Here is a 9,554-nt window from a genome sequence, read left to right as displayed (position 1 = left end):
TCCATGCTTTTCCCCTTAATAAAATCTAAGTGCATTCACTAAATCAAGGCCACTTCCTCCATTTTAAAATGGATCATTTCAGCTCTGCTTCCCTAGCATAATATCCTCTCTCCCTGTGATACTCTGTGTTCCTCCCCATGTAGGAATTCTTGTGATTATATTGGGTGCCCTCTACTAATGCAAAATCTATGTCTCCATTTCCAAATCTTTGACATAGTCTTCCTTACACTGTCTCCACGGGCCCCAGAGATTAAAAGGTAGAAACCATTGTTCAGCCTGTTAGTTCCTGCCTACTTTTTGTTGTATTTACTCACCACCCTCATTTCTCTCAATCACTGGCCTTTCCATTTGCTATTCCCACCACCCATGTAGCTCATACTGCTCCCTGAAAATGTACTTCAGGCAGGATCTTATCTGGGAAGACCTCCTCCTATAAGACAGGATATGGCTCTTCTATCCATCTCTGTGATACCTTGTACTTATTCCTCCTGTTATCTTACTGGCCTATAAGTACTTCATTGACTCTTCCATGTTACAGCATAAAAAACCAGGGTTGTTTGTGTTTAGCTCTTGCTAAACACAGTACTTGAAATCTAGCATGCATTTGGTCATACAGGGAATGATAGAATGAGTGGGTAAACAAACACATTAGTGCATAAACTTGCCCCTCCAAGTTCAAGATAGAAGAACAGCCAGTTGGACTCTTCAGACAGAGTCAGACACCACATCCCTGAGAAGCAGCACATCTGGGCAGCCACGTGCAAGGAGTCAGTTGCCTCCTCTGTCCACACTGCCATCCTCAGCTGTGCTGGTAACCACTGTAACCACAGACATGGGGAAATGGTAGAGAGTGGGGTGGGGTGGGGCTTTCCAAGTTTCATTTCTCTGGAGAATATCTGCATTTAATTTTGTTCAGCTATGTATTTATTTTAGATTCACATTGTGTCTACCTAACTTCAGAATTTTAACGGTTGGTGTGGGCATTTATGTATTGCTTATAATAATATAGCTGTTCAACGAAGAAAATGTTATGTCTAAGCCTAGAAAGGGCTTAGGAACACATTAAAATCCATAAGACACTTAAAAACTGAACACAAAACAACAGAGGCAAACCTCCAGAGGACTGAAAACCAGTTTAAATATTGAATTGTGCTGAAACACTTGAGTTAATCTGGAAGATTCGGGTGTGAATGTTGCTCTATTCTTAACTAAAATACAAGAAGCTCTTGAGTATCACTGCTCACTAGATACTATGTTAAAAATGAATCATACAACTTTCAGGGGTGACAGTCAGGAGGGAAAAACTGGGAGAACATGAGGGAAGAGATGACGTTCAAAATGAAGTATACTAATTACATGACTTGTATAACTAGAATCCCTCTGCACATTACCTCTACAATAACAATTTAAAATCTCAACTTGTAGACTAAAAGGATATTTTATTTGAAATTTGTCCCTGTAAAGTGTACAAGATAATCAGAAAATATTTTACTATTAAGCGTTTCGACTGGCTGACTGTAGTATTACTTTTAGAACCAAAGGAATCATTAGTTTAATTACACAAAACAAATGCTATATTTGTAAGCATATCATAAAATCCATAGTTACAGAGTAATGTTTTAAGAAACTCAAGGATGAAGTTGCAAATATAGATATAAACGATTATTAGAATCTTTTTTTTATTTTTTTAAATTTTTTTTGCCAATTCTGGGCTTGAACTCAGGGCCTTGGACTTTCTCAAGATTAGAGCTTTACCACTTGAGCCTCAGCACCACTTTCAGCTTTTTCCTGTGTATGTGGTACATACAAACTCGGGTCTTCGTGCATACTAGGCAAGCACTCTACCACTAGGCCAAACTCCCAGCCAGAATCTTGTTTTTAAATAAAAACTTTAGTAAAATATAATAGTGTATCTTGATTGCCAACTTGATAGATTAGTAAAGCACACCTCTGGGTTTGTTTCCAAAGATAATTAAATGAGGAATGCCCTGACTTTATCAATGATTTAATCTGTTGATGGACTGATATATTAGCATTATTGAAAGGGGATGAAAGGCAGGAGATTAGGCCTAGTTTGAGAAAGAAGTTCAATGGAGCCATGCCTTTGATTGCTATATATTTCCCTGATGCCTTCCCATCCTCTTTCTCTGCTTTCTAGTCACCGTGATTTAAACTACTCTGCTCTTCCAGGGCCTCCCTGCCGTGATGGGTTAACATTTCAGAAAAGGTGTTCCACAATTCAACTTCTTTTAAGGCATTTATACCAGGCAATCACAGCATCTGTGCGATCAGAAACAAGATAAGTACTTGGTCAAAACAGGGATGGGAAAGTAGGAAAGAAATAAAGGATGTTGGAAAATCAAGCAAAAATGCCTACTTTAAAAGGGATATTTTAATCACAAGAGACAAGACAGAGAAAAGAAAAAAAGCAGAGAGAGAGAGCGAGAGAGAGAGAGAGCGAGAGAGAAAGAGAGAGAGAGAGAGAGAGAGAGAGAGAGAGAGAGAGAGAGAGAGAATCTCAGAATGAGAATATGCCTAGAAAAAGGTCTAGAAACACAATGTATCAAGATATTTTACAGCCAGGTGGCTCATGCCTATAATCCTAGCTACTCAGAAAGCTGAGATCTGAGCACTACAGTTCAAAGTCAGCCCACACACAAAAGTCCATAAGACTCGTATCTCCAATTAACCACCAGAAAACCAGAAGTGATGCTGTGGCTCAAGTGATAGAACACTAGCCTTGAGCTGAAGAGCTCAGGGACATTGCCCAGGCCCAAAGTTCAAGCCCCACCACCAACCAAAAAAAAAAAAAAAGGATATTTTACAGAGATAGATACTGAGGAAATAAAAAGTAAAAGAAGACTAAGAAACTTATGGGAGTCTCTACCATCTCAGTTTCTTAGTCTTCTTTTACTTTTTTGAGTTTTGTGGAGTTACCATTATATATTTTGAATGTTGCTGTTATTATTATTAAAACAATTAATATACTTTCAATGTAATTCTTAGTTGTTATTACCCTTTGAATTTTGCTGCAAAATAATCTTCATTGTAATTTATTTGATTTTAAAATGAAATTGTTTTATACTTCTAGAACTATACTCTAATATTTTCTCTGTGGTGTGTACAGTACAAGTCTACATCAAGTTAAATTGTAAAAGTTTAACATTTGCTAAAATTCTGAGAATTGTTCTACCAAATTACTGGATCTGAATGGATTGTAGAAACCTATACCTCTAACAAACTATTTACAAATTCTTGGCTGCAACTTAGAGACTTCCTGGAGTTCCCATCTTGTTTACCCTTCTCTGCAGAGTTCAAACTCGATTGCAATATTCACATCTACCTGAGTTTTCAGCCTGCTGACTTGCTCTATGGACTTCTCACACTTTACCTAGCGTCATGACCAATATGGACCAATTCCTTGAAATTTCTTATTTTGCTTCTACACACACACACACACACACACACACACACACACACACACAATTTTATTTCTCTGAAGAACACCAATATAGGTGGCCTGAGGACCTACATAGTAAGCAAATAGTGTCTGAAGTAAAGGTACTTTAGTAACAGATCATCAATTGTAACTTGGGAAATTTGCCTAACCACTCTGGGTAGTTAGTATCAGAACAGAAATGTACTAACTCAATGTAGGCTTAAAACAGAGTAATGAGCCAGACACGGTGGCTCATGCCTGTAATCCTAGCTACTCAAGAGGCTGAGATATGAGGATCAATTTCAAAGCCAGTCCAGGCACAAAAGGACCTGAGACTCTTATCTCCAATTAACCTCTAAAAAAATGGGAAGTGGGGCTAGGCTCAAGGGTAAGTAGCCTTGAGCTGAAGAGCTCAGGGACAGCACCCAGGCCAAGGTCAAGCCCCATGACCCCCCCCCCTAAAAAAACAGAGTAATGAAGTAAATCATGATTCACTCAATTTGCCTAGATTTCAATACTTAGGATCATCCAAGCAAAGAGACACATAGAATGATGTCAGAGATGGAAGAGAGCATGACTGCTCATGAAATCAAGGCATATCACACTGCATACAGCAATGAGTTCACCCACCAGAAGCTACATGAACACACAGGAAATAAATGGCAGTGCACATAACTCCATTTCAAACAATTCTTTTCTCCCCAAAGGTTGGGCTTTGAAAAGAAAAGTTCCAAACTTGTAATCACATGATTGTTTTTTCTGATGACCATCTGAATTTTGTACTGAAGTGCTCACTCTGAGCCACGGCACTATCATGAAAAGAAAGCCACATTTCACTCAGGAAATCCAAGAATTTTAGAAGTTCAGAGTAAGCGCGCAGCACAAAGCGCAGATTCTTTGTCCACAATAGATATAACTGGTGATGAGAAATGGGAAAAGGACAAAAGAGATGTCTGAAAACACAGGTGGGGGGAAATTTTAGATGCCTCAGTTGCCAGCTAAGATGGCCAAGCCTTTCATTAATATAAGCAAACTGGTGACAGTTTTCAGAAATGAAATGGACTTAAGAATCAGAATAAATCCTTCTGGAACCAATGTAAACAATGAGTGAAAAGTTACAAGAACAGAGATTAAGCAAACATTGGGAAACTATGTCTGCATTTGAAGAAACATGAACTGAAAAATGTGAAGAAAGAGAAATATCACTAAAACATATTATTAAAGTGCCTTTAAATAAGAGCAAGTTTCTGTGGTTCCTAGGTATTGTCTACGAGCTTTACCAGTATGAACTCTCTTAATCCCCATCCTATATTATCATTATCGTCATCTCCACTTAGATGAGGAAACTACAATTTAAGAAGTGAAGTGCTTTAGCTACTCACAAAGTCAGTATGCCACGGAAGGCTGCATTTTAAAACATCCTCTTTTAACCTGTGATTTTCCTTCCATTTTTGCAAGAAAGATAACACAGGCCCTGTTTCCTAGTCTAGACAGTTGGAAGAACGGTGTTCATATACTGATCTATAAGTTTGCTCTGTGAAAGCGGAAGATGGGGCGGGGTTAACAGAGGGCCGGAAGGAATGTTTCATTTTATTTTGGATGTGATGATTTTGAAGTAAAAGTGAGCAAGGTGTACAATGACTGTGACCTGAGCTCCTGCAACCAAAGTAAGTAAGATGGATCTTCCATTGCAGCTTTTCTGATAACTGGCATTATATGGTAGGTATAATATCTTATTGATGTTTTGGGGTTTTTTTTCAACTCACTTTGCTTCTAACCTTTTTCTAACAGCCTCCACTTTCCTTACATGTGGTTTTGGTGGTCAGCTTAATACATTTCCAAATCCACAAGTCTCTTTCTTGAAGTTTATTTGAAGAGCTGGATAGCATGTTTAATTAATGAACTCCAAATAAAATTAATCTCTTTTGACTGAATTTTCCCTTTAATTTGATAATAAGAAAGCTCATTCAGGTTATATTAAGGTAGCCTAATTTATATGGAAATAAACAGCATTCAGAGAAGCAATAGTGCTGCGATAATTTATACCCAGTAAATTAGAATGTTAGCCTGTTCGGGCATTTAAACAAAATACCACAGACTGAGTAGCTCAAGAGTGACACAGGTCTGAAGGCCAGCAGTCAAGTTCAAGGCACTCCAAGATGATCAGTCTGAGATCCAGGTCTGTTTCCTGGTTAACACTTTCTTATGTCCCATGGTGATGGAATTGAGAAGCTGTATTTTGAGAAATGCTTAACTCTAAAGAGAGAACCCTCATAAACAGAGTTAGTTTTGTGTAGTGGTTTCGGTAGAGCTTGTTCAATGTATCAACTTCGTGAGGACATAAAGTTCAGACATGGCAAGATATATATAAAACACTTAAAAGATACTTAACATGCTCCTCACCCTTCAGCCAACAAATTAGGGTGGTACCTTAGTGATTTTATTAATTTGTTTAATTAACAAACCTAAAGTGAAGTGAGTTTCTCTCCTACAGGCAACTTTTTAGCTTTGTGGTATCAAAATATAAAGGTCAAAGGGAACATTTCTGTTAGTCCCCTTCAGAGATTTGTGCAATAAGTATTAAGGTCTTTCTGGCAAAATAAACACATTAAACTGCCTGCCTAATTTTATTCATTGGTTTCTACTTTAAAACCATTGTTTTGACTCCCATGACCAGATAACCTCATAATTATTATTAATGTTCCAGTGAGGGACCTCGCTCTAGGACCAAGTATTTTTTACTTGCTAACATAAAATAATGTTGTTTCTAGTATATGTGATAGGATAAGTTACCCCCAGTGAAGTCTCCTATGCTTATAATATGAAGAATTTCTATCCCTTTGTTATGGAGACAGATAACAAATGAGATTCACGATTTGGAAGATGAGAATTGGATGACAAATCTTGCTGACTGGAAAATTAATTTATATGATTGCCTAAGACTTTTGTTTCCTTTTGCTTGTTTGAAAAAATTACTAAGGGTAGAGATGCTTTAGTTCCATCCCTCCTCAAGCCAGCAGAGATCTCACTCTTCATAAAATACAGAGACCACCAACCATGCCTACATAATAAACAAAAAGCAATAGGGTCTGTATTGTTGAGTGGCAGAGACACCTAACTGTCCACTAAAATTCTCATGTCCCATTAAATAGAATTTCAGTGGCAAAAAGTTGACTTACAGGACTGCACTTCCCAACTTCCTTTGTGTCTTTCACATGTTGACATAATCATTTGACTAGGGATCATTAAATGAAATCCATCTATAAATGACATGTATTTCATGCAGGCCAAAGCTTCTCAGAAAGCTTTTCAGCACTCTTAGTAGCCCTCTTCCTATTCAGTTGTGTGGATTGCCATTGACTATGCCCCCCTAGAAAATAGAAGAACCATACAAGAAAGAAACCTGCCACACTAATAGCAGAGCCATTACAAAGGAAAACTCTTGACTGATGATGAGTAGAAAAACAAACACATATAGTACTCTACAATTTTAAATATGACAATATTTACTTTGAAATTTTTCTAGCATACCATATACTTTCTGCCTTGCTCTATATTCCATCCTCACACTCGTCTGAGTCTGATCCAGTCAGATACATGAGGATTGTGTTTTCTATAGCACTTGAGTGGTATGACATTCCTGTTTTAGCACCAAATGCTGTGAGTTGTTCAGTGCCAGTGGTCTGGCAATTCAAATCTCTGAAGCAAGGGGTCAACAGGATTCAGTCCCGGACTACAAGAAATACTTTGCTGAAGGTTTATGATCACATACACATGCCCAAAAGATATATATGTTATGTTATCTTCATAATTTCAGAACTTTCAAATAATAAGTCAATCACTGGAAAATAAACTAGAATCAAAATTTTGCCAGAAGACCAAAGACAACGGGTAGTTTGCTAAGCAGATAGAAATTCAGAGCCCACTCCAGTCTTCTGATTCAGAAATTCCATGTTAAGCACATCCACAGTCGTCTGTGTGCTCAGGAAAGTTTGAGAAGAGCCGTTTCATCTTTCCATGGTCTCTCTCATCCTCATTTTCACCACTTCTCCAAGGTGAAAGGCCTAGAGATCGATGTGACCAACTCACAGCCATTTTTGTTGCCTGAGAAGCAGCTACTAAAGAAAAAGAAAACTCTCATAAAACGTGTTTTTACATGTTTTGTGAAAGAGATTACAACCGACTTAAAAAAGAAATTCCCAAAAAAGATTCAAAATTTATCTCTACAGTTTACCTTACAGCTCAAAAAGCCATCATGGCTAGCAGCAGCCAGCATTTTTCTTATCTTTGCTTTCATCCTATTGGCTAATCCAATAAATGTGTCCATCCCCTGAAAGTCTGGCCATCCACTCAGCAGGCTATCCAAGCTCATTTCCCTTTCTTTATTTATGCCTCCTATTCATACAGCTATGTTTAGAACCCTGCACTATAATATGAAGGTAGAAAAAAATTCATACAGTTCAAAATAATTTTCTAGATTTGGAGAACATTTACCAAGAAACAGAAAAATAAGTACACTCAGAAAGTTTCACACAATGAGATGACCCTTTAATTCTCTAATTAACACCTTCACCCACAGAGTCCCAGGACATCAAATAAGGAAAAGGTTTCTGAAGGTCTATATTCACATTTACACATAAAAAGTATACTCATTTTTAAACCTAAAAATCACTTCCCATTCTCAACTCCTGGTTCCATTTGTTTCTTTCATCCTATCCTTTTTCTTGAAAATTATATCAGCAGGAATTTGTAGAAATAAATACATTATAGGTAATCAAGATGGATTGCTGAAAAATATATTGCTTTAAAACTTTCAGCTCTTTCACTTGTTTTTTTTTCCAGTTCTATCTACTGAAAGTTTATCCTTTTTCAAAGAATGCTTAGACAGAATTCATAGTCTCCAGGATTTTGTCATCATCAAAATGAAATAGGCATCCGTGTCAATAGAAGCACTAACACCTGCATAATAGTTCAAAAAGTCTTCTTTTGAAACCTGAAAGCATGTAAAGGGGAGAAAGACAGTATCAAAATCTGTGAGCCATGGTAGAAAATTTCACATTTTTTAGATATATTCTACTGATTGCAATTTGCAACCAATGACCAACTAGGGGTGAGTCATTTAAGGAGAACTTGCCTTGCTTTTGCCCTCTAAGATGACTTTCTGGTGTGAGTACATTTTCAAAGACGAGCAAAGATTCTCCTGCACCCTGGCCAACTATAGCTCCCTTCTCACTCATCACTTTCTGCAGTCAAATAAGATCTCTAGATTTCTGCCATACTATCCAATAAGGTAACCTTTAGCCCCAGATGGCTATTTAAATCTGTAGTAATTAAAATTAAATATAATGAAAAATTCAGTTGTACTAACTATATTTTAACTGCCCATTCCCACATGTACCAAAGTATTGTCATCCTATACAACAGAAAGAATATTTCCATCATCCTAGCAAATTCTATTGTGTAGCAAGTACAATTGTGTGTATGCTATCCAATCCCAATGTGGCCCATTAATAACATGGCCCGCCATCTTTGTGGGTTCTGAATCTGTGGCTTCCATCAGCCTCCAAGAGAAAATACCCAGAAAACCAAGATTATGTTTCTATTGGACATATAGAAATGGAAGAACATCAGAACATCAAACACAAAACTCTGCTATTTTATAAAAAGGATCTGAGCATCCAGGAATTTAATTACCTGTGTGGCATACTGGAATGAATTCTCTGTAGATTAAAAGGGATGATTGTATTTTAGGGTACAAATGTGACATATTCTATAACACAAATGAATAGATAAGATACACTTTAGGGAGAGGGAGTCTAGATCAAATATGTAGATAGTGACAGAATCCTTGACAACTTAATCAGAATATAAAATCCATGATGTTCAATGGCCAAGTACAGAGGGTCTAGTATAATGAGAGGCACTGAGCAGAATATGTGTATTCCATTATTTAATCTGTGCTTTCTTTTTTGTTGCTTTTGTATATTGTAATGATATACAGAGGGCTTAGAGTTATGTAAGTAAAATAATGAGTACATTTATTTTCAAGTGTTTTATCCCGTTTTCTTTCCCCCCACTCAACTCCCCTTCCCTCCCAAATTGTAAAGTTCATTTC

The sequence above is a fragment of the Megascapheus bottae genome, chromosome 4 (genome assembly GCF_031878675.1).
Source record: "Megascapheus bottae isolate mThoBot1 chromosome 4, mThoBot2.hap1, whole genome shotgun sequence".
NCBI lineage: Eukaryota > Metazoa > Chordata > Mammalia > Rodentia > Geomyidae > Megascapheus > Megascapheus bottae.
Note: the sequence above shows the minus strand (reverse complement) of the source record.